The 26,057-nt window shown below is 29.2% G+C and overlaps 1 protein-coding gene across 1 annotated transcript in view; it reads right to left on the reverse strand.

The window, feature by feature from the left end:
* Window positions 1-26,057, reverse strand: part of LOC148281520 (uncharacterized) — a 256,896-nt gene that overhangs the window by 221,622 nt on the left and 9,217 nt on the right. Inside the window, exon 2 of the mRNA XM_088226604.1 lies at window positions 23,213-23,491. The gene's annotated coding sequence lies outside the window, so the exon portion shown is untranslated. The remainder of the gene's footprint in view (window positions 1-23,212; window positions 23,492-26,057) is intronic.

Consider the following 26,057-nt stretch of genomic DNA (forward strand, 5'->3'; position numbering starts at 1 on the left):
GAATAATTTCATTATTAAATTTTCAAAAGGTATTGAAATATTTTTTTATCACTAGGTATTTTATACTCGTAAAATACTGTGCTTAAACTGTCTGCCCAAACTGTGCTGCAACGTGTTATATTAATTTATTTATTTCATTAGGTAAACAAACAATATGTTTAAAACATAACGGCATTTTTTTGTATTATTAGTGTCAGATACCTAAGCACACGACAGAAAAATTTTTAACAATGAAGACAATAACTCAAATTATTTTTTATTTATGTATTTATTTTGTTCATTAATGCCCAAAAGGCATTTACAAAAAATAAAAATGAAATACAAGCTGACATACTAAATAATAAACACAGATTATACAGAAAAAAGATGTGAAATTAGTTAGAAAGGATATCATAAAAAGTTTTACAAAGTAAAAAAAAAAACAATAATAAAAAAAGTATGCAAGAAAAAACGGTAAGCATATAAACAAAAAATGCAAAGATATAAGCTTATGAAATAAATTCTGTAAAGCAAGCAATAAATCAAGTGTTACGGTAAGCAAGAAAGACAAATGAAAGTTAAATTAATAAACAAGCAAGCATATATTATTACGAAAAAATAAGAAATAAATATATGTTTATATGAAATGCGTATTTGCCAATACTTCAATGCAATTTGATATAATAGTAAAAAATAAAAAACAAGTATAAGCTAATAAAAATGAACAAGTATTTTTTTAATTTATGGAATTGAATTGTCAATAATAGTTTGACGAGCAACTACAAATAAACTTGATATTGTGGACTTATAAGATAGTAAAGAATTGGACAGAATGTCTGCAGCCGTTCCATAAGTGTTACCTAACCTATGCAGTCTCGGTATCAATGAATTGTTTTGTTAGTTGGAAGAAGTACTGAAGCACCAAAACGAATTAATAACGAACATGTAAAAGATTAGAAATGAAATATATGTACATGATATTAATAATAAATTGAATATGTGCTAATCTCAATATTTCAATAAGTTTAAACTGGAATTTTCGTTCGTTGTCATTAAAATTATCAACCTCGGTAAATCTATTTTTATACATATTGTTCGCATATTCTGGGTATTTTAAATAGTTTGTTCACACATCTGTGCAAAACTGAAGATTTTTTACTGTCAGTCTAGATGACACACGGAATAGAAGTCTTTCAAGTAGATCAGGAAATTCAACTTTATTATTAATTAGTTTATACAATGATGATTGATTTTACATTATTATTCGATTTCGAAGAGAGTTTTATTTATGGTACTGCATACTTTCAGTATAGTTAGAAAAGGTTCAAATAATAGTAGACCTTTAAAAATATTTTTTGTTATAAGTTAAGCAAAAGACAAAATACTTAAATCACAACTACAAAAATAAAAGAAAATTACTTACACAATTTATTTTTCCTAATTTATAAAAATAATCATATAGTTTAAGCATAATAAAAAAATGAAAGAGGTGTTATATCAATGTTATTTTTATTTTTATTTCGTATAGTAATACCATATTTTCACCTCTTTTGGCCATAACCCAGCATTCAGCACCATACGCAATGACCGGTCTGAAGAGAGTTTTGTGAAAAAGGGTCTTAGTTTTTCTAGTGAGCAATTTGGATCCCAGATGTTAAAAAAGGCCATAATAACATCTATTTGCTGCCAATCATAGTCCATGAATAAGTCCACCTCGTAGCATATTGTGTCAAGCGTTTGTCTGTCATGGTCCACGTCGTTTAATTCATAGGAAGTTGAAAGTGTAATATTGGCTTTTCAGGTGGTTTTACACTGCAATATATCTTCATCGGTACGCATCGAGACGGTAAAATTAAAATCGACCTTTATTTTTAAAAAACATGTTTATTTGTATGAAAATTTAAAGCATCTTAGTCGGTTACCTATCACTAAACATGTTGAGAAAAAAAAATGTACCCATGTTCAGTTTTTCACAAAGAAAAAATAATTTTACTTTGTAGATAAAATTGAAGATAAATTTTATCTTCCCATTGTAATACGGGCCCTGGACTGGTAGCTAAACCGTCAGACTGATTACGTTACCTGTAACAAAGATTATCTAGATACACTGCAATTGGAGTACCAATCCAGTGCCCTATGTACCACGAAATGCGGATAGGAAAACGATGATAGATATTTCTCCTTATTTTATTGCATCTTATCGTGCGTATGACTATACTATATTATACCGATTGCATTTTATTTATATTTTTTGGTCCGAGCAAAATTAAGAATTCAGTTATGTATTTGAAATAAAACTAGAACAGAGAACAAGCATTTTCTACGCCGTAATACATATCCTGAAAAAAATTATTAAGTGGAAATTTATTGGCCTCGTGGTATCATGGTTAGTTAGTGCCTTTGCCTACTTTACCCTGATCCCAGTTCGATTCCCGGCTAACTTGACATAAATTATTAATTTAATTATAAGATTTTTACCAAAATGTTTTAAGTTACTGGCTTGGAACCTAAGGCATAAGACCGATCATCTTGCCTAGATGTTATTATACATGATTAACCTGCCTATAAATGTAGTGCCTTAAGCACCATAGATTGTGGATTAAGGCATAATAATAAGGAAATATTATTTATGCTAAATTATTCATGTCAATATAATACTTTTACATGATATTAAAACAACATAATTTTGATTTCAATTTTATTCACCTGTCTGTAACTGTAACCTTAATTAAAATTATATTCCTGTTCTTAAATAAATAATGAGTTATTATGGTAACATTATAAAATTACAAACGGTGCGCCATAAAACTCGCATAGTGCAAGTTACCTATTATTATAATTACTATTGGTGTCTCGCAATTACCATGAAACTGATAAGTTAATGCATTTTACCACGTAAAAGAGAAGTGAATATACTTGTGTTTTAATTTTATTATAAAGTGCATTGTCTGAGACTCACAATTTACGAATTTAAAGGACGAGGGTCGCCTTTCCAATCCACGTATCCTAACAACGCTGCTCCATGGAGATGTGGTATTTCATAATAATACAAAGCAAAAACCTATGCAGCTTGCGGCGAATACTATCAGGTTGTTTGACTGCGTCAAAAACGAGAAGATTCAAAGGCTTCGCAACAGCTTTTATCAAATACGAATTTCAATAGTCTTGATGTGTTTCACGCTCTATATACGAGTAGTACAGACAAGAAAAAATAAACTCTATTAAAAATAGCAGAGAATGGCCGTTTTGTTTTCTTTACCAATCGTCATTATTATTTTCATGATTTTATTTAATAAAATTTTATATAACACCCCCACTTTCCTTTACTCGTATTCTACTACTTCTTTTCACATTTTTTATTTTCCCTGCTCACTACCTCCTTGTTCTTGTTTTGTCTGTATTTCTATTATTTTAATTTGAATACATGAATTGTTTTAATAACTTTTAATTATTTTTTTTTATTGTTTAAATCGTTGCTTTATATGGTGAAATTTAAGTAAATATACATGGTGTTTCAGGATCAGACCGCGAAATTTCAGAGGAACATTCCTCATGGTAAGCTTAAAAAAGTCCAATAATTTTTTTCAAAAAGTCATTCAAAAAAAATTTCAAAAATTGTCATCTGAAAAAATAGTAAATACTTAATTTTTCAAACAAGCAGTCCCACCACGAACCCCAACCCTTTCCTACCTAGCCGCTTCCCTTGTCCGCGTCTGGTGCGTATCATTTCGTTGGTCAAATACGTTTAATCGCAGTTTTTTTTGTCGGGAAGGGGTAGGGGTTTACGGAAGAGACGCTTGTCCCAGAAAATAAAGATTTACTCCATTTTGATGTAGTAAAAAAAAATTTTTTTTTTAAATGACTTTTTAAAAAATGATTGAGGATTTTTTTTAAGGCTTACTACGAGGAATGTTCCGCTAAAGTTTCGAGATCTGACCCTGAAAAACCGTGTATATAATTATGTAGCAGGCCTTATTACGGATTCTCTCTTTTTTGTTATATGTGTATAAGTATTTTAACATGGGCATTTGTAACCTGTATTCCTAGTAAAATCTAAATTAAAAATACACGTTAATGTGAAAATGCAGCACTTGAAACAAAAATAATCAGGCGAGATTGACCCTGCTTGTCCGTTTTATCAGCGCATGAACGTTAATACTGAACGATCTTCATCCTTTTGATGAAGACTCTTAAGAAAAAAAGTGACACATGGCACAATAGCTCAGGAAAATAATCTGCATATGAGCAACGATGAAAATCTAAGAACGTTAATGTTCATATTATTATAATATTATAACTATCTGCAACTTATGATGCACAAATCATTGCATTATTGTAGTGTGACAGAAATGTTTATGGGCGGTAAGGTTACTTATTATAATTATTTTCTTAACGCATGATCCGTAAGTTTCTCACGAAAGAAAGGAGAATAGGAAAAACAAGAAGCCTCTTACTTTCTTTGTAGTTCAATCATGGTTAAACTTGCAAAGACCCCCTGAAGGATTTATTTAAATACAATACTAATAACCTAATAATACCCACTAATGTCAGAGACGTCCCACTCCTTTATTAACATTCAAATCATGTATGAAATGTCACTTCCTGAATATTTAAGTTTTTTTTCCTATATCTTTCCTTCCCTTTTAACTCCCCTTAGATATAGATATCAAGTCAATTTTTACTTAAAATAATATATTTTATTTATCAATATTTTGTTTCACGAAAAGTTTACTGATAAACCGATTAAATTAAGTGGTTTAGATAGGTAAAAATTGTCTTTAGGAACTATGCCCGCCTTTATGCATATTATATATATTAAGCATATTTTTTTTCCTATCGTCAATTTTTTCACCTTAGAGAATTGTGCAAAATCGAATGTGGAAAAAATTACAAGACATATATAGAAAATACGGAAACAAAACTAACTCATAATCCTAAAGAATTCTGGAAATTTGACCCAAAAAAACGTTCTGAGAGTGATATTCCTTCCAGTATGATATCTAATGCTATTCACATTACTGATAGTCAAGATATTGCAGATCTTTTTGCTGATCATTTTTCTTCTGTATATTCTGTTAACAATATTTCCTACGCTTTAAATAACTCTTCCCTGAATTATATAGATACTGTAGATCTTAGTTAGAGTGAAATATCTATTGGTGAAGTATTTTATCGTTTAAAAAGATAAGGCAGGAAAAAATGTATCGGTCCTGATGGTATTCCTGAACTGTTGTTAAATGAATGCAAATTTATACTGTCCTCGCCCATTTGTATACTTTTTAATATGTCTCTTTTCTGTGGCACATTTCCTGATTCTTGGAAAATTTCATATATCAGGCCAATTTTTAAGTCAGGTGACAAGTTTGATGTCAAAAATTATAGACCTATATCAATGTTATCTATTGTTTTGAAAATATTTGAATCTATTATAACAAAAAAAATAACACCTGTATTCAAAAATGTGTTGAAAGATCAACAACATGGATTTTGAGCTGCCAAATCCACTACAACCAATCTGCTTGCTTATACTACTGCTATTACTTGTGCTCTCGAAGACAATCTTCAGGCTGATGTGCTTTATTCAGACTTTTCTAAAGCTTTCGATAAAGTCAATCACACAATTCTTCTGGCTAAATTACAAGCCATTGGTATAAGAGATCCTTTATTGTCATTTTTCAGGTCTTACCTAAGTGAAAGAAAACAGTTGATTCAAATTAATAATTCCTTGTCTTCTCCAATCACTGTTACTTCTGAAGTACCTCAAGGAGCCCACCTTGCTCCATTATTATTTAATATTTTTATAAATGATTTTATCAATGTTTTTAAATATACAAAATTCTGGCTTTTCGCTGATGACAACAAGGTACTTAAACTGATTGAATCTCCCAATGATTGTCTTCTTTTTCAACATGATATTAATTGTTTTAATGAATGGTGCGATATCAATTGTCTTCAACTTAACATTGACAAATGTAAAATAATATCTTTCTCGCGACAATAAAAACTTATACAATTCAACTACAAACTAAAATTTACTTTCCTTTCAATGGTTTCGTCAATAAAGGATCTTTGCATTACTTTAGATAGTCAACTCTCCTATCGTGAACACATTGATAATATTGTATACAAATCTCTCAAACTTCTCGGTTTTATCAATAGAGTGACGGCGGACTTCAAAAATATTAATACCATCAAAACTCTTTATGGCTCACTAGTTCGACCCCATCTAGAATACGCTTCTCCTATTTGGTCTCCATTCTACAGGACTTATATTGACCATATCGAGTCTGTCCAACACCGTTTTCTAAGAAAATGGGCATGGTTGCTCGGATTATAAAAGGGGTAATTATTCTTATTTTGAAATAGAGCAATCTCTTAATCTGTCTTCATTGAAGAGACGTAGAACTGAGATGGACCTTATATGCGTTTTCAAAATACTTAATGCTTTAAGTGATGTCCCATCTCTGTTGCAATCAATTTCTTTTCATGTTCCCAACCGTGTCACCAGAAGTCAAAATCTGCTATTTATAAAATCTTCTAAGAGCAACTTTGGTTTTTATGCCCCAATGTCCAGAATGTGTAGATTAGTCAATTCATCACACGACTCGAAATTTTTTGGGATAGATCTTCCGGCTTTTTGTAGATCTCTTCGCGACTAAACAGCGTGGGATGAAGTTGGATTGGCATGGTTTAGCTCAAAGTTTTTGGTCTTTCGTTTTTTTTTAAATATATATTAAATACTATTTTTGTTTTGCCCTTGTTTGTTTTTGCTAAATAGTTTTATGTTCTTTATGTTCAGTTTCTTACATTATGTTTCTTCATGTAACTGTTGTAATTGGCTTAGGCCGTATATATAAATAAATTAATTAATTAATAGGGATGTAAACTGTTTCATATGTATACAAAGTGTTTAAATAAAGTAATAAAAAGATACATAAAGCATTGTATTGCACATGTCTTTTGGCATAAAATGTTTATTATTGCAAAAAATATATTAAAAACGATTTTTATTTAATCTGAAACCCCGTACACTTTACATGTCAGTAATGCATTTAATGTGTACGATTGCAACTGTGAATGTAAATAGTACAAAACACTTGTTGATTTGAACAACTAAATATATTGAGTTTACATTCACAAATAATTTCCGGGTTCGGCTACAAATTATCGTTCAGTTGCAAGAATTTAAAACCAAAACACGTTTTAATACAAAACAACGCGAGATAATGATTATTGTTGCAACACATTATTATGTATCCATTAAAAATCCTTTCATGTATAATTTCGTTCATAAGTAAGTCAGCAATTATAGATAATAATATTTTTGACTTATTTAGTAAAAATTTTGCTGATTAAAACAACCGATCTAAGAAGTATTCAGATTGAAATTTATTTTCAAGCGTATTTGTGAAGCAATAAATTTTATTAAGATTTTTGCTCTTTGACTTCGCATCTTTTAACAGATGGAGGACTTAAAGAAATTGAATTCAAGCATTGGCAAAATGATGAAAGTTATAAGGTAAGTAATCATTTGAACTATTTAATAACAGGCCATAAGCAATGTAAATGCCAGTTCTCTCACACTCCATACTACAAGAGTTTTACTTTATCGGTAAATATATCTGTCAAAAAATAATTATCGCATCCAATTAAATGTGATTTTACAATACGGTGAAAATTAAAACTAATGGTGAATATTTTCTAAATATTTTGATATCAACAAAAAGTTTTGTGAAAGTATTTGTTTGTGTATTCATAAAATAATAAAAACACTTGTGAATATAGTCAAAATTTCATAAAAGACTTGATATATAAAAACAATGTCAAATATAGAAATTACAATAAAAAAACATAACCATCAGCATAGATAACAAAATAAGGGAAAATATTATAAATAATAAGTTTTGGAGAGATAAAGGCAATGTATAATAATGTAATAATTTGTATTAAAGTAATTAACGCCAGAGAAAGTAACATACTACACAAAGCTAATAAAAAAAATAACAGTTGGGAAAAGAAATGATTAATAAGTATCGATTTTAATTTGAATACAGATAAAATAAATACTTCTAAATTTCCATGTTTGTTTGCTTACACGTCGAGTCATGGGATAGGTGAGTAAATATATAATTAGAGTTTAAATTGTGAAAATCAACAGAGAAGGCAATGGTTTTGAGTATGTCATGTTTGCAATTTACCTAAGTACGATTGAGAACCGCTATTACAAAGCGAAATATCTACAAAAAAACGTCTTTTTTGACGAAAATCGATTCTTCTTTGTATATGAGATCTATCAATTCGTGAAATAAAATTTTAGTGGAGCGATATATGTGCAAAGATGAAGCAAGTCAAATTGGATTGGATTATCATTTTATTTGTAATACTATGGAAATATTTCAGAAAAAATATACTTAAACGTCAGGGGTAAATCGTCTATATAAGCGATTTTACGCAGCTTACCATTATATTTGACTATCGATAGTAATGTTATATAGTAGTTTTAATTCAGAAAAATTAATCGAATAATTTACATTTATAATAAATAAACGTCACCGTTTACATATTTCTCAAAAAATAAATATAAACATCTATAGACCCACCCAGCGCCCCGTCCGTTCCCAATGGGGAACTGGCCAATAACCATAGCTCAGTTTTTCGTACTAAATGTTTACTGTATTTTTACATTTCAAAATCCAGTTGGTGTTTTTTCCTCCTTAAGTAAGCTCGCAGATTACAGATATTGTTTGAAGCTTCTTTTTTTGGAGAATAGCATTTCAAACATTATTTTTCAAGGACTATTTTCCTTGATAGTATTCAATTGACTTATGACACCAGTTCTTTTGTCCGCCCGCCTTATTTAGTGGCACTCAGCTCGGCGCAGCGTCAATTTTTGGCATTTTTTACTTTAAGAAGGTACCAGACCAGACAATGGCGATCACGTGGCGGTACTCAATGTTATGAATTTGTTGCAATATTATTGGAAAAATATTTGATGAATATCATTGTTTTATATTTTTTAACTTTTGCATACATCTACTTTATAAAAATAATGGAAAATATACCTATTATACGTATGTTGCAAAGTTATTTATTGTTTTTTAAGCCTAATTGGTGGATTATTGGTAATAATTATTTTAATTAAAAATAAGTTGTTATTTCGTCTTCTTTTGTCAGCAGCTGAAGCGAAAAGATAATGTTGTATTCACACAAAACCACAGAAAAAAAAGCCGTGTATATATTTATTTACTTACTTATAAATATGTTTGTATAGTAAAATATATAGTTTACCAATAAAAAAGTCACAGTTCACCACATATAAAATATAACAAAAAACAGTTCATTATGATGAAATGTTGGAAATACAACATATTCCTCACACAAATTTACTTTTCTATACATTCGTAAAAAAAATATATAGTTTTTTGTGTAAATTTTTAAAGGATGGATTTTTCAAATAAATAGTCTTCCTGTTTCTACATTATTTTTGCCTTTGTTAAAATCTTAAATTAATACCATAAATTATTTTTTTAACATAAAAAAACCTTTTGAAAAATTTGCTTCGTGTAGCTTTTTGCTTTGTGAAAACGGTCCTCAATTGTTTTTTTTAATTTTTAATTTTTATTATTTTTAAACGACTTGTAGGGTTTTACAAACATAAATATTCAATCAAAAATTAATTTTACAAAAAAGTACCAAATAAAAATGAATTAAGAAGAATAAGAAAAATAAAAAAAATATGGATATATATTAATTAAAAATAATTTAGAATCTTATTTATACAACCGCTTTAAATAATTATTTTTTAAGCGTTTACGTTACCGATTCCCAGTAAAGTAATAGGAGAAGGTCTACTAAGGTGGAGCAACCCATGTTTGGGCAATGGAGCTTCGTAAAATGACCGTCATTATATATTATTGGTCAGCGCTCCGCATAAGGAAATCATTACGCACTTTATTACTATGGACCCGTTAAATGCACAATCATAATGCATATAATTAGAATATAATATTATGATACAATCGTTAATAATGCGTTATTATCAGATTCAAGGTAATTCATCCTAAAATCGAGGTATTAAAAAAATAAAATAATAATAATAATGAAAAGCGGACTCTAGCAACAGTTAACAACATTATTATGAGTTGTCTCAAGAAAATTGAACAAAAATATACAATTTAAAAACCGGTTTAATGTGAAAAATCAAAACATCTTAATTAGAACAAAATATTATTAATTCATTATAATAAATGTAACAATACTGTAATATGTTTTTATTTCAGTTTACCATAAATTTATGATGTTCATATTTAAGGGTGATTTTTTTAAATTTGTACCCCACTAAAATAAGAAAGCTCTTTAGCCTGGAAAAGAACCTTCTAAGAAGGGTTATAGGTATGGTCAAAAATATGAACACACTACAAATGTCGTATATTTACTTTCTAGTTTATCTTTTTAAGGTGATTAATAATTTATTTTAGTAACGAAAAAACGTTTTTTTTCTACAATCTCAAGAATGGTAATTGCAGTTTAGCTTTCGCTATTGTTACAAATATCAGTTTCATTTTATCAGAGAAAAATATTTTTTTTGTTATGAAATCATTTATTTGGTACTATTTTTTTTAAATTAATAGAAGCGTTCTTATAATTTACCAAAATATTAAAAATTTAGTGACCAATTTCAACGAGTTGTAAATAACTCACTATTAGATCATAGAAATCAAGTTGGGGTAGTAGCCACGGGACTACAATCCGATTCTGTAATATATTACGCTATAAAATTGTATTGTTTGTTTGTCTAAGACTTGAATGTCATATTCAAATGTAAATAAAAATAAATTACTCAAAGAATCAACTAAAATATATATTTTCGTTTAATAAAAACGAGAAACACAATAAACAGCCTTTTTAACTGTTTTTTTTTACTTTGCCACATACGTTAAATACTATTCAAGATTATTGGATGCGATGCTAGGCGCCTTACCTGCCATATATTATTTTACGGAATGCAGGTGTGACTAGGAATTTCAATCACCCAGGTTCCGGTCATGTTATTTAGCTTAGATATGTTTTATATTTAATCATAGTTGTAAATCAAAAGATTTAGATTATTTTACAATGTAACAGGATGTGTTGATATGCGCCTCGGTGGCATAAACGTTTACTTCCTCTTAATACGCTACGGGTTTGTTTTGAAACATGAGTAAAACGATTCATAGATAACATTTTATTGGCTTTTCGTTTAGTTTTCTAAGGTGTTTTACCGTCAAATCAAGCACTTATAATGACATAGTACACAATATATGAATTAAATTTTTATTACTGTTCATGTACATGTGTAGCGGTACACAAGGCAATGAATTTATCAAAAAAATAAATGAATAACAATAATATAACTAAATCGGCATTTTATAAAAAATTACATTAGCATAGCTCGTAATAATATTATATGCAATGTATAAAGCCTCGTGGTGAAATAGTCAGCTCGTTTGCCTACCGTTCAAAAGATCTCGGGCTCTATTCCCGACATGATTGATATGAAATATTAATTTAAAATTGTGTTTTTCCACTAGAATATTTCATATTCCCGGACTGGCACATTATCTTCTGATCTTCTTTACCTTCATGTAACAAAAATGATCAAGATATGCTGCAATTGGTGTAGCTATGCAGTTCCTTACGCACCATTAAGAGCGGAAATTTAATGATGATGATAATGTATACATTAAAAATATATTTATCTGTTATCGTATATTTTCTAATGTTTGTTTTTATTGCATGTGTCTATGTTAGTGTTGGTTTACCCGTCCTAATTAGATGAAAGTTGTAGGCAAGGGCGATTTGTCAAAACAAGCGATTATGCACAGCTTACCTTTATATTTGACTTTCGATAAAAATGTTTATAATAAATATGTTCATGCGAAAATAAATCAAATAATTGTTATTATTATAAATCACCACCACTGTTTATGTGTTACTTCAAAAAAATATCTATGAAGTGAGCAAGGCCGCAGCCCGTTCTCAGTGAACGATGAAACTAGCCGAGCTTATTTCTCCATAAAAATTCACATTATTTTACATCTAAGTCAGCTTTTTTAGTACTAAAACAAGATTGCAGATTACAAATATTATTTGAACATTTTCTATTTCTAAACTAGTATTTCAAACATTATTTCCGAAGGACTATTTTTCTTTTATAAGATATCCTTCACACATTTTATATCATATGGGACATGTGGTGTTTGCAGTGGCCGTTTTTGGCATTATTAATTTCAAAAGAAATCGGCCAGTGCTCAGTGTTGACAGTTACTGCTGGATGTCATTTTGGTATTTGTTAATAAACTTTTGTTTGTACACTTGTGTATTGAATTAAAACAGTGTAAAATAAAGCTACGTATGTCGCGTGGTTAATATTAATTGTTGTTTGAACTATTTTCACAGAACCTAGAAAAAAAAAGTCATTTATAATTGTATTGCTTACCTATAGTATGTACTTTAGGTATAAATAAGTGAACATTTTGTGTAGATTACCTATATAATAAATCACGGCTCGCCACTGATTGTATGTGCATGGTGTGGTATCGGTAGGGTATCGCACCCGTAGGAACACAGCAAGAAGCAATAGGAAGGCGATCCACGATCACTAGCTCAAATATTTTTATATTCCCCCAAATAACAGCGGACCTCCCCACTGTCACCGATCACCATATCGCCTACAAGTTAATTGTTACATTGATAATATTGAAACATGCTTCGAATAATATTTTATTAAAATTTTAAAATTTTGAGACAAAAAAACAGTACCTAATATTAAAAACGCTTTAATTTTATATTTTAAATAAATTTTGTTTTTTTTCTAAAATATTCCATAAATTATGTCGATCGGTATTTTTACATTGGTAAGTACAAATACAGTTAAATTTCACCCTTTTCTCGGCAATGTATCTTTTAGAAAAAATATTTGACGTTTCCTTATGAACTAAAACACGAGCAAAACAGCATTCAGTTAAAACTGCTAGATAATACATGTTATTTTTCATTATTTACTGCATTATCACAATTCAAAATAAACTTTGATTGAAACAAAAAAAAATAGTTGGGGCTATGAAACCTTTTCAACCATCTTTTTTTAATATATTTACTGAAAAAATTCTTGACAAAATAAATATAAAATTGCAAAATGGTTGGTGCATATAGAATTAATAATAACGTTTCTTCCTCTCAAATAGAGTGAAAACTCGTGTTGAGACAGGGAGTTTGTTTTACATTTATTTTTATACATAGATATAGTAAACATACACATATGTTTTATATTTCATTTTTACTATATATAAAAGCAATGAAAGATACACAATTTTCCACTATATGGTGTTCAGGCTAGGGTGGGTCTTTGGTGTTTTTTTAAATATTTATTTAAATGTTATAATATTTGGTATTGATTTTAAGATTTCTGGAAGATTATTATAAAACTAAAATGCCCAAAAAATTTTTTTTCGTTCTGCCAAGATAAGAGTTAAAATATTTTAATTGAATTTTATTGTTCCGGAAAAATAATATCAACTAAAAGGACGTAGGTACTTTAGCAATTTCGTTTTCCAACATAAAATATCTTTACTTTTATATTACCTTATGAATAATTGCCCTTTGGTTTCTAGAATGTCACCTTTTCTTTAATTTCCCCAGTTACGAGTTTAAGATTCATTAAAATAACATTATATAAACTCTTCTGTTTATTCAGTAACACTTTGTAAAAAGGTCCTTTAAACGAAAATAATTCGATTCAATAAGGTTACTATTATATAATTTAGAATATTTTATTTATAGCTCTTTTTGTACTATTACATTTTTTTATTTATTTAACTTTTTGTACATAATGTTATTTGTACATTATCGGGCTTATTGCCAAATGGCAATTTCTTCCAACCAACCAATTCTTTTTTTTAACATTTTGTTTTACGATAACCACCGGTTATTTCAAACTTGTGAATCTATGTATGACTCGTCTTTATTTTTTTAAATATCTTACAATGAACTTTCACCAAGAATTTTGCTTATGGTTTGGATAAAAATCATGTTTCATAAAAGCGTGTATAATACATATGTTACCCCACTTAGCGGATAGCTGAGGAAATTGCGTTAAGTCTTAAAAAGTTAATTTATAACATGAAAAATTCCCACTTAGAAGTGATAAATCATCCCAACCGCAGGATATAATAACTACTTAAAACAAACATCCAAATTATTGTAAAAATACTCCAAAGTCTAGAATCAAAGGCACGTTTTTTATCATACTCGGGATCAATAGTGGTTTTCTCACCTAGGAAGTATAGGGTGGTCAGAGTTTTACCATTTAAAATATTTAGAATGTAAAACTTATAAAAACAAACCCATTCATAAAATATAAATATGTGTTTTATATTTTTATTACTGGAAGAAGTTGAATCTTTTATGAAAATTGAAATAGAACAATATTCAATATTTTGTTTTTTTTTTACAAATATGGTTTATTTAAAGGTTTTTTGTTTGTTTAAAAACCCTTTTAATGCCATTAAACTTAAGGCCATATAAATATTATTATGATTTTAATATACATATTACGAAACACGCAATGTTAGTTTTACCTAAGCATTTTTTCTCTTTTTTAATTAAAACAGCAAAATATACATAGTGATCTTTCTGTTTTTAATTATTCTTTTTGAATGGTTTTTAAATATTTTTTTAGGACATGTTTTACTTTATTGTTGTTGTTTTGTGTGATCTTGTTTTAGTTTTTTTGTGTTATCTTGTTTTAGTTTTTTTAAATATGATTAAATTTACACAATTTTTCAATATTTCTTCTTTTTAAACGATATCGTCAACATTGTTTTATTGTTCATTAATGCTTTCATTATTTTGTATATTTGGATTACAATTGTTACTGTGTAAATAATTTTTTTTATGTTCGTATTTTTTTTTCTGATTATTTTAATTTACTATTCTGATTTTTTTTATTATATTTGTAACTATCCAATATTCATATTTCCTTATTTTAAATTATTAATGTTATTTCTTTGGTTTTCTATTTTCAATATTGTCAATTTATCAAAATATGTAGTTACTTATTTTAATTTATTTGTATTTTTTCGTTTTTATTTATAATAGAATATCACAAATACAGCATTAAAAGTCGTTACAATTTGGTTAATATACAAGCTTTGAATTAATTTTGAAAGAAATTTTATTTTTTTTTAGAATTTTAAGCAGTAATTTAAGAAAATTCAATTGAACACACATTTACCTTCGATCGGAATAAGTATTCCTTATGCCTATTACTTGCATACTAACAGAAATTAGAGTGTAATCCTATTTACGTAGAAATCATAAAAACTTTCAATTAAAAATACGCAGGTAAATTAAATTTGCTTAAAGCATTTTTGACTGTTTGATAAATTTAATGTCAATTTAGTCACCCTGTATACAAATTTTAATGATGAACGACCGATTCTAAAATGAAGTAAAAACTTAGTAATTTACAATCATTTCTTAACAATACAATCGTCATAATTATACATTTAACTCAGATCATTCCGATTGGAATGTTCTTAGTTCATTACCGTTGCGTTTTTTTCAGTATTCTATACATCGGGAGGTTTGATACATTGTGCTAGATTAATATTGCACGATCTTATCGCACTCCGCATATAAAGCGGCGAGGGAATGGCGATTCGAGTGTTACGATTAGATGTTTCTTGCTGCTTGTGTTAGTACTAAAAGGATTTGATATAATTACGTATTTTAATTTATTAGCTCGGACGGGCGATAGGGCGCTAAACAATTGGAATACGAAACCTTTCGTGTTTAAGCGGAAGACCACACACATTTTCAACACAAATTTCTAGTTTAATATTTTGTGTACTGTCTATACATACTCATTTAATATTATGTTCGCTTATTTGATTTACTTTCCATAAGGGTTAATAAATGAAGTTGACTATTGCTTAAAAATAAGTATTTATATTAGAATCTTGAATTGTAAAATATAATATTTTGATTGGAAACGAAAAAAAATTAGACACGACATGTTAATACTTATGATATTTTTATATAAAATTTATGTTTCGCATCTAAAATAACAAATATGCATATAATATATATCCAAAAAAGTGTAATTAGCAAAATAATTTGATGTCGGATATTTTAAATGAAATAGAGAACTTTTTTATGAAAACTACGCATTAATTCTCCGAGTAATAATTTTTAACAATTAAACTCTGTTGTATATAACAAAAACGTTTTAAATTTTTGGTTTGGTTTTTAGTTTAACAACAAACCTTCAATTGAGGGTTTTGGTTCGCCCTTGCAATTCTCAATCTGAGTACAAACTGCCCGTTCTGTGCAGTTTAAACAATTTTTTTAATCAATATTTCTCTTTCACCCTGCTAGAGAACAAAACCACAACCTCAAAAATGTAAGACAAATGCGCCAACTTCTGCACAATGAGGCAAAATTATCCCTACTCGATTTTCGTATTCAGAATTTTCACCTTAGGGAAGCCATCGAATCGAAAACACTCGTCCGGGGTTTTTGTTTTTTTCACACACAAAATTGTATTTTTCGTCAGCCTGAACACACAAAATACTTGTAAAAAATCCCATAGTTATATCTCCTGATACTTTTTTGTAGCCGTTTAGCTCTGACAATTTATTTATTTTTTGTTGTGAATTTAATTTCATAAACATTATTGACACAGAAGTCTTAACTCCATGGGTGCAATGTGCTATGTTGAGACTTATAATGTACTTAAGCACAACAATAATTGTATACAAAACAAGAACATCATTAAAAAAAAAACACATCAATATACAAGAAACAAAGACAATATTTTACACAAAATGAAAATACCAACGCCAACAGTTGCCGACCTCTGGCCCACTCAGCGTTCGTTAGGTATTATTCAAAAGGTCTTATAATTAGGGACATAAATATTAATGCGGTTCCCCATAATTACATCTCACTCTTTCCTTCTCACTAATTTATGTTCGTGTAATTTGGATTTTTATAAATGGCCCCCGCCGAGCAATTTGTTACAATGTACCGCGCCGCCACGGCTACCTACTCAAATAATATTACTGGTTATTACAATCATAATAATGATGTGAAAGAATTCCCGTAATGATAATTACAGGCGGCACCTGATGCGGGGGCGGGGTGGTCGGGGGTGAGCTACGAACGGGGCGGGGGTCAAACTAGGGGAGGTCGTTCTTCGCGTCTTCCAAACATATAATACGCATAAAAAACAAACCAAAATACCGAAAATTCTTAATCGGGTTAGAACTTGTAACTCCGTGGAAGCGTCGCGGACTCCAGATCAGAGGTCAGAGGTTCGAACCCCTCTCTATTACTGCGTGTTTCGTATTTTCTAACGCGGTATTCAATGCTTATTTAAAATATTAATTTATTAATAAAACTATTTGTCAACAGATCAATCTGAGAAGGAAATACGAAAGTCCAGACATTCACAGGGCGTACATTATCTCTTCTGCGTACATTATGTGGCCGCTTTACACATAATACAACATTTTTGTTTTTAGTTAAAAAGCTGAAACCTTTAGTAAAGCGGGTGAGATTCGTGTGACAGAAAAATGTCACCTACTAGGCTACGTTTTAACTCTTGTGTGGCTGTAATGTCACACAAGTCGACAAAGGACACAAAACTTGATATATCGCTCTTATTTTTTAAAAGATAAACACGTATATTTTTTGTAATCATTGGACATTTTCACACCGGATTTGAAAAGTATAATTTATATAAAAATGCTGATTGGTTATACAAAAAATATTTATCCTTGCTACGCGAAGAATTAATGTCCGCTAATTCAGCAACACATCTGTATAAGAGAGAGCACGGAGATAGAACTCATAACAAAGAATACAGAGACGCTGTTCTGTGGCTGGTTTTGTGTATAACAGATTCAGTTGGTTGACAGTGATGGGGGACGCACGCGCGTAATATGAGTGGCGTATCTATGATTTTTAATTTTGTTTTCTATAACAGAGCTAAATTATATACTTTTTTGCATTAATTATGGAAATGGTATTATAAAACAACTGAACATTAGAATATTCCGTCTTTCCCTAGTGTTAACACGATGTTACCTCACCGCGTGCAAAGGGATTATTTACCGCAGTATTTTAAGAGTTAATACAAGTGTATGATAGTCATAAAATTAAATGAACTAAAAATGTCAATAAATCTATTCAAAGATTCAATAGTTTATTTGAAATTCATTATTATAAAACCAGACTTGGGCAAAGACACTCACTTTTCATATTTCCAAAACTGTCCAAACCATTTGATGAGGACAATATATAAGACATTAATTATTTGAATTTGTTTCAATTTAAATTTTCGTTGAAATTATGGATAAAAAAACAGATTTGAAAGCTTCGTTTTTTGATAATAAAAATATACTTTGTTTTAATTTTCTCATTTTTAACTACAAAAACTGTGTCCTGATATTAGCACTCTTTTTTCACTTTTTTATATCTATCGTATTCTTCTAGTAGCCTTGATTTCAATTCAAAATAAAACTTATACCCGCACACGAGCCATGCCTTTGTGTTGATGTTACAGTTTTTTTGTATGTGTTACTTATGCATACCTATTGTTAAATGCAAAGATAAAATTATAAAAAATGAAAAAACAATAATAATTTTAGAAGGAAAATTGAAGGAAATATAGTGTTGTCAATATTGTAGAGTATGTCCATTTAACTAAATAAAATTAATATATAATAAAAATTTAATCATTCCGCTGTTCGCACATAATGGCGCTAGAGCACTGCCTTAGAGCACTGCTCAGTAGCAGGGTATCTAGATAAATTGTTGCTCCGAAGAGGAGGTGATCAGCTTTATGCTTTAGGCGCCAGTTCGGGGACAGTATAATATTGCTGTGTAGAAACGCCTTTAAAACTAAAACCTAACATTGATTTTACATCCACCTAGCCAGGAATTGAACCTTGGACCTACAGTGTGGAAGATTAAAACAAAAACCGTCAGTTTTGAAAAAAAGAATAACGATTTGGTTGACAGACATTGGAAGTAAGGAATCTGAGAATTTATTGAGGATAGTAATCTAAATATTATGCTATCCCATTGAATCATGTATAAATTTATTGTATTTTTGTATGTGCATATATATTATGTATGTATGTGTTGGTATATATGTACATTTATGTGTGTATATATGTATGTGTGTATATGTATGTATGTAGTATGAATGCGTGTATGTGTATATATGTATATATTTCATTTTATTTTTAGATTTAACGTAAACTGTTTTTTTTTTCTTTTTTCTCTTTTGAGCTATAACTGTTTTTCTATTTCTTCAATATTATTTTCATTTATGGGAAACATATTCGAAAACCATATATGCCGCAACAAATGGGTTTCTTAGAACAGGCATTTGCCCATATAGGAATAAGATACTAATTGTAAGTGGAATCTACACTATATAAATAAAATAGTTATATATTGAATTGTTGATATCATATTTAATTTGAATGTTGAATTTCTCGTGTTTGCTGATAACATCAAGATATTTAAAACCATCTTAACTGTTGATGATTGTTTTGTTCTTCAAGCAAACCTAAACGAATTATTTAAATGGCGTTAAAATAACAAAGTTCACTTAAATATTAGCAAATGTCAATCCATAACTTTTTGCAGGAAAAAAACACTTTTATTATTTGAGTATATTATAAATCAATATGTTTTTCAAAGAGTATCTAAAATCAAAGATCTACGTTTTTAATAAAAAAATGTCATGTATACCTCATATTTATGAGATTAAAGCAATCTCTTAATCTGTCTTCATTGGATAGACGTAGAACTGAGATAGACCTTAAATAAATTTTCAAAATACTTAATGCTATAAGTGATGTCTCACCTCTGTTGCAATCAATTTCTTTCCCTGTTCCCAACTATGTCATCAGAAGTCAAAATCTTCTATTTATTAAATCTTCTAAGAGCAACTTTTGTTTGTATGCCTCAATGTCCAGAATGTGAAGATTAGTCAATTCATCACACGACTTGGAATTCTTTAGGATAGATCTTCTGGTTTTTCGTAGATCTCTTCGCGACTAAGCAGTGTGGGATGAAGTTGGATTGGCATGGTTTAGCTCGAAGTCTTATGTCTATATTGTATACAATTATTGTTTTACCCTTGTTTGTCTTTGCTACTTAATAGTTTAATGTTCTTTTTGTTCAGCTTCTTGTATTTTTGTTTCTTCGTGTAACTGTTGTAATTGGATTAGGCCGTATGTTTAATAAATAATATTACGAGTAGAGCAATGAAATTGTTTGGATATATCTTAAAAACGGTTAAAGATTTAAAAACCAGTATAATGTTTTAAGGCTTTATATACATCACTTGTCAGAAGCATACTTATACCGTGTACAAGAGGAGAGTGCAGAGAAAAAAATTACGCTTTATTAATTACAAGCTGTCTATTCCAATTGAATTTTTAATGATTACACTTGATTTGGAATGTTTATCCAGAAGACAGAAACTGAGTGATTTAATGTTTCTCTTTAAGATAATAAATCGCATGTTGGACTCTTCTGACTTGCTGAATATAATTCAATTCTGAATACCTGTTAGGAATAATAGACATAATGTGCCATTTCATTTAGAAATTGCTGGTAGAAATTATGCTATTAATTCACCTATTCCAAGATTGCACCGTCAAGGGAAACATATCCGTTGTGCTCTCATTATTCACACTAGGCAAATCAAGTTTAAACTTGCTTAAAGAAATAGTTTAGAATGATTCTGACTGCTGTTTAAATATAATATATGTGTTGATATAAAGAAAATAAAATTGTTTAAATAAATAGGTTTCAAATAAAATATATATATTTATATATATTTGTGTGTGTATATACATATGACTATTTTTTTAAAAGGTTTATTATTTAATTTTTGGTTTTTATTGTATTTTATTTTGAAAATTGTTGTGAACCTCTGAGCTCTTATTTTACCTAAGGCATTCAATATACATTGCAACAATACTAACGAATTAAGAATTTATGATTTTTGACATTTCAAATTTAATTAGTCTTTCATTTTTATCTTTATACCTAAGTATGTTAACTATAATGTATCCCATAGTATTATAATATAGTACAAAGTATAAAACAACTGTGTCATATGAATGGATAAATTGTAATATTTCATAATTTTGTAATGAAACACGGGTTGAACTATTTAATCGGGTTATGGTCCCGTGGCTAGTATCTCAGACTCACGGCTCAAAGGTCCGTGGTTCGAATCCCACTCCAACACAATTCGATTCCCATTTTCTAATAGTGAGTCATTTAGAACTCGTGAAAATGGCCCTCAAAACGAAACATTTGAGTAAATCACAAGAACGCAAATACTTCTTTTAAAAAAATAACACTCTTAGGTTTAAAAAAAATTATGTTCATATTTATGGAAGGAATTTGTATCGTGTAGACTAAGAAAAAAAAATGATTTTTTTTTTCCTTTACCTTACTAAGCATCCAAAAATTACGCATGATCCGAATGGGGGGACCAAACGACCCCATCACCTACTTGTATATGGCGTCAGGAGAATAAAACGTTGAAAGTGTTTATGATCGTACAATAATTTATTCATGTTTTTACGTGCACATAATTTACTCATTCGTGTATTTTATTAATTTTTATTCGTTTGCCAAATGCTAATGTATGTAAAGTGAAATTTATTTTTGTATTATTGACATCTTTTTTTGTTTTTAAATTTAAAACTGATTCTTTCTGTTATCTTCACAATACTTGAGTTATCGAAATCAAATCGATCTATGGGGGATTCGAATCCCCTCTTCGGTCCGGCAAGGTTTAAAAAAAGAGAAATACTGAGTTCTTATTATAAACTCAAATATTTTAATTTCCAGACCATTTCCTTAAAGTCGTAAATAGCTTATGCTGGAAAAATGGAAATCAAGTTGTGGTAGAGTGGAATTTGAACTCGGACTCTTCTCTCGGAACTCTTTAATACGTAAGACCACAATTTTGTTCAAACTAATGATTCAATAATTCAAAAAGTTACAACAGTAGAAATCCACTGGTAACAAAAAAAAATATTTTAGCATGTAATTATGCTGTAATATATCGCGGGTATACTAGGAAAATATGCGGATTTGACTTAATGATGCAGTTTTGTAAAGTTTTTGACGCTCTACGAACTGGCAAAATACACGAAATCATATTAAATTTAATTTCTCTTTAGTTTTATAAAAAAATAAAGGTTAAGTCGTATACCAGATATTTTATTTAGGCTAAAAGCTTTAAATAATTTAATATAAAATTAATAAACGGAAACATTAAAAACATGTTCTTAAATGAGCAATTAACATCTTACTACATTTAAATAAGACATAAAAGAGTAAAAAAAAAGAAATGAACTGAAACCTTTATTTATGCGGGTGAGATTCAGCTCTTTAACTTCACAAATATTAACAGATTAAAGAATTGAAGGAATATGACATCGGTCGTAGGGAGTCAAAAAAATTGATACATGCCACGGATTGGAGATTCTAACTGGATGTCGAAAATAAAATATGAAACTAAAGAATAATTTCAAACTATATATACAAATGGCAAACATGAAGTTTCACATTATAAATAAATAGTATATTAATGTATGTATGTGTATGCGCATGGGTGTATGTACGAGTATGTGTATGTATATGTATCAAAATGTGTATACGAGTAAGTTTATATTTTATTAGTCTGTGCTCTCTATTAATTCGTTAACTATTATCATATATTAGAATGTAATTACCTAGCTTGGAACGGGGTTTGTACCCTTGTTAGCTGGGTAAAGTGAACGTAAAATTGTAATTTTTAAAAAAGTTGTAAATAAATAAATAAAAAATATATAGATGTTCAAATATGGGCAGAATGGTGTACGTTACACAATGTGTAAAATGACAACTTAAACCAGCCATTGACAGGTCATAAGCCCTGTAGATGTCTAGAATTCTGTATTACCTCCTTTAAAATGTTTTTCATGTCTGTTGTTATATATTAATAAAACTTAAACGTTTACAAAATAGGAATTTGATAGTTAAAAGTTTTTTGGCAGTATACCCACGGTATTAGAGTATACACCAAAATGTATAAATAGGAAACAGTAAAATGAGGAGTAATGTCTGATACGTATCAAATAAAATTATAATCAAAAGTGCTTACCCGAGGTGTTGGCGAAAAGCAGATCTCTATGGAGGGCTGCCGTTTTGAAGTGAGGGTAAAACAGTTTGCTGCCTTTTATTTACTCGGGTAAAAAAACACCGATTCAATCGGCTTCTTCCTTTTTCTAGCTCCTTCTTTCACTTCCCGTCGAGTATTGGCTTCCAAGCCAACGTTTTTTCTTTTCAAAAACGATGTTTTTATGGCCGGGTATCGTCAGATCTCTAAAGTACGGTTAACTAATTGTATTTATCACTTCGTGAAGTCATCGTTTGTGGTCATCTGTAACAAAAAATGGTTTAATTAGTGATGTTTTCGGAGTCGCTTTAGTTTTTTTGATGTCTTTATTACTTATTATCGCTAAGTGGCGCCATTTGATGAACACACGTGACTTTAGCTGATCACGGACTGATATAAAAAATTGCAATTACAGAAACGGTTCGTTATTATTTATTTAAGAAAAAACGTATAGTAGGTATACTAATATAATAAACAAGATGTTACATTAAACTATACAAAAAATAATTATCGTCGTCATCATCATCATCATATTTTCTCTGCATCCGATGCTGCATAGGACACTGCATTGGTACACCAAACGCAGCATATCTTGGAAACCGCCTTAAAGACCGTAGGTCATCCTATCGGTTTCACTGATACAAAAAAACATTGTTAAAAGCTTTATTTAGTCAATAAACGAGTTACGCTTTAAAATGTTCAATTTTATGAATTGCGATTTTTATTTAATTTCACTACTTTTAAATTATATGGAGGGCCCATAGAATTATAATATGCTGTCTGTCAAAAAAATTATTGCCAAATGCCCCCCCCACCCCCCTTCGATGTGTTTGGCCTTTATAGTTGTGACGTCAAGATTCGTGATAATGTTCTAAGTAAATTTAAATAGACAGGAACGAATAAACACGAATCGTGACGTAATAGGGGCATGGTCAATAAATGGAATGACCGTTTTTGCGGAAATCAAAAATTAAAAAATACGACACGAATTACAAAACAATTACAATAACAAAATTAAGACACGAAAACCATTACACTACTAGGTGGACTTATTTCGACTTGTTTTCTTTTTCAGCTGTCAGTAGACATCGTGTCAAACAAACTAGTATAGGATTCTGGTTCTTTTTCACACATACAGAACGGTATTATTTATCCGTCCGATCATAGAAATTTAATTAATTGATATGCAAAAAAAAGGCATTTTCGAAACTTTTGACCTGTTATTATAATTACTTTAAACCTTGTGTAACATTCACCATTTCAATTTTTCTAGTTAGAACGTGTTTTTATTTTTCATTTATTTTGTGTTGATTTCAATGAAGAAAGTGAATTTAAACTAGCAAATTTCATAAATAAAAAAAGTATTTTTTAACATACAACAAATAAATTTCTACCGACGTATTATTCAATAAATAAATTTAATATTAATCGAAAACACGAATTCTGTCAAAAAACTAACAGCGTTTTACTGCTGATTATCATTATAATTGAGTTCAATATAAAAATTACCATTTATATAGATCAGGTAGTTTAAAAAAATCTTAGCGATGAAAATAAAAATGATATATTTCTAATGAAGCAACTAAAAATGAAACTGGTTTTTAATGTTTTCCAGTGTATAATAAATGTATGTACCAATTATTTTCAGTGGTCATTAAAAACATAATTTATAATTCAATTCGCAGAGGAGAGATTTAGTTTAGAAAACTATCATTATAAAAAATCGCGATATTGAAGTTTGATAAGTGTAATGACGTCTAACACATGAAGAAACGTATAAAAGTAAGGTAACGCATTTGGCTACCACGCACGAAGTTCCAAGGTCAATTCCTAGTAAATTTGACATAAAACATCAAATATTTTTTTTTAACCCTAGATATTATACATAACCTGCGTCGAATCAATGTAATAGATTTTGACGTAATCGACAGAGCTTGCAGGAGGCGCCCGAGTCGCTCAGGCAAGTTCTTCACTTCTTTCGTGATTATATATACCTACCATTCGTCGAAGTGACGTATGGTTATCTTTAATATACTTTAAAATACGGTTATATTTCTTGAATGAATAAAGAAAATAAATAAAAATTGATTTTTACTGACGTTCCTCATATTAAAGAGATTACAAAAAAACATTTGAAAAAGTTTGTGTTAAATAACTTTTTATAAAAGGTACTATAGAAGTCTAGGCATTTCCGGGACCTCTTACCTGTCAATGGCAGGTTTCTGGAAATGCCTACCTTCTATGAAATGTTCTTCATCTCTGTTGTGAAAAAATAATTTTTATGCTTACAAATTACAACAGGGATGGAGAATAACTTAAAGAAGGGAATATGGATGTCTAAGCTTTTACGGGGCTTATGATCTTTCATTGACTAGCTAAGTGGCCTTTCATATTCCCTTCTTTAAAGTTTTCTCCATTCCTGTTGTAATTTTTTACTCCTAATGACTCCCGAGGGGGTGAAATCCAGTCTTTTGTCTACAAACATTTGGATAAACTCAAATGTTGTAATAATATTCCTGTGTTTCATTTATCTATAACACAATAATATTTAAAGTGTTGAGTTTTATATTAATGCATGAATTTTTAATTGAATTAATTTATATTTTTAATTCGGTTTAAATGTGTATTTTATGACTGTTTAACTGTGTATATAAGATGTAGTTTTTATTATTTTTTACAATCATTTAATACTAATTTTAATAATTTATATATTTTTTTTTTTTTTAATATTGTTTATTTTATATAAAAAAATACCTTTTTTATTAGTGTTAAGATCTACTCGTAATTAATGAAAAATCTGAAGTCTTTTTTTATTTTAATATTTCTGTAT

Source organism: Micrasema longulum, unplaced genomic scaffold (assembly GCF_059751315.1).
Source record: "Micrasema longulum isolate JH-2025_06_02 unplaced genomic scaffold, ASM5975131v1 h1tg000444l, whole genome shotgun sequence".
Taxonomy (NCBI): Eukaryota; Metazoa; Arthropoda; class Insecta; order Trichoptera; family Brachycentridae; genus Micrasema; species Micrasema longulum.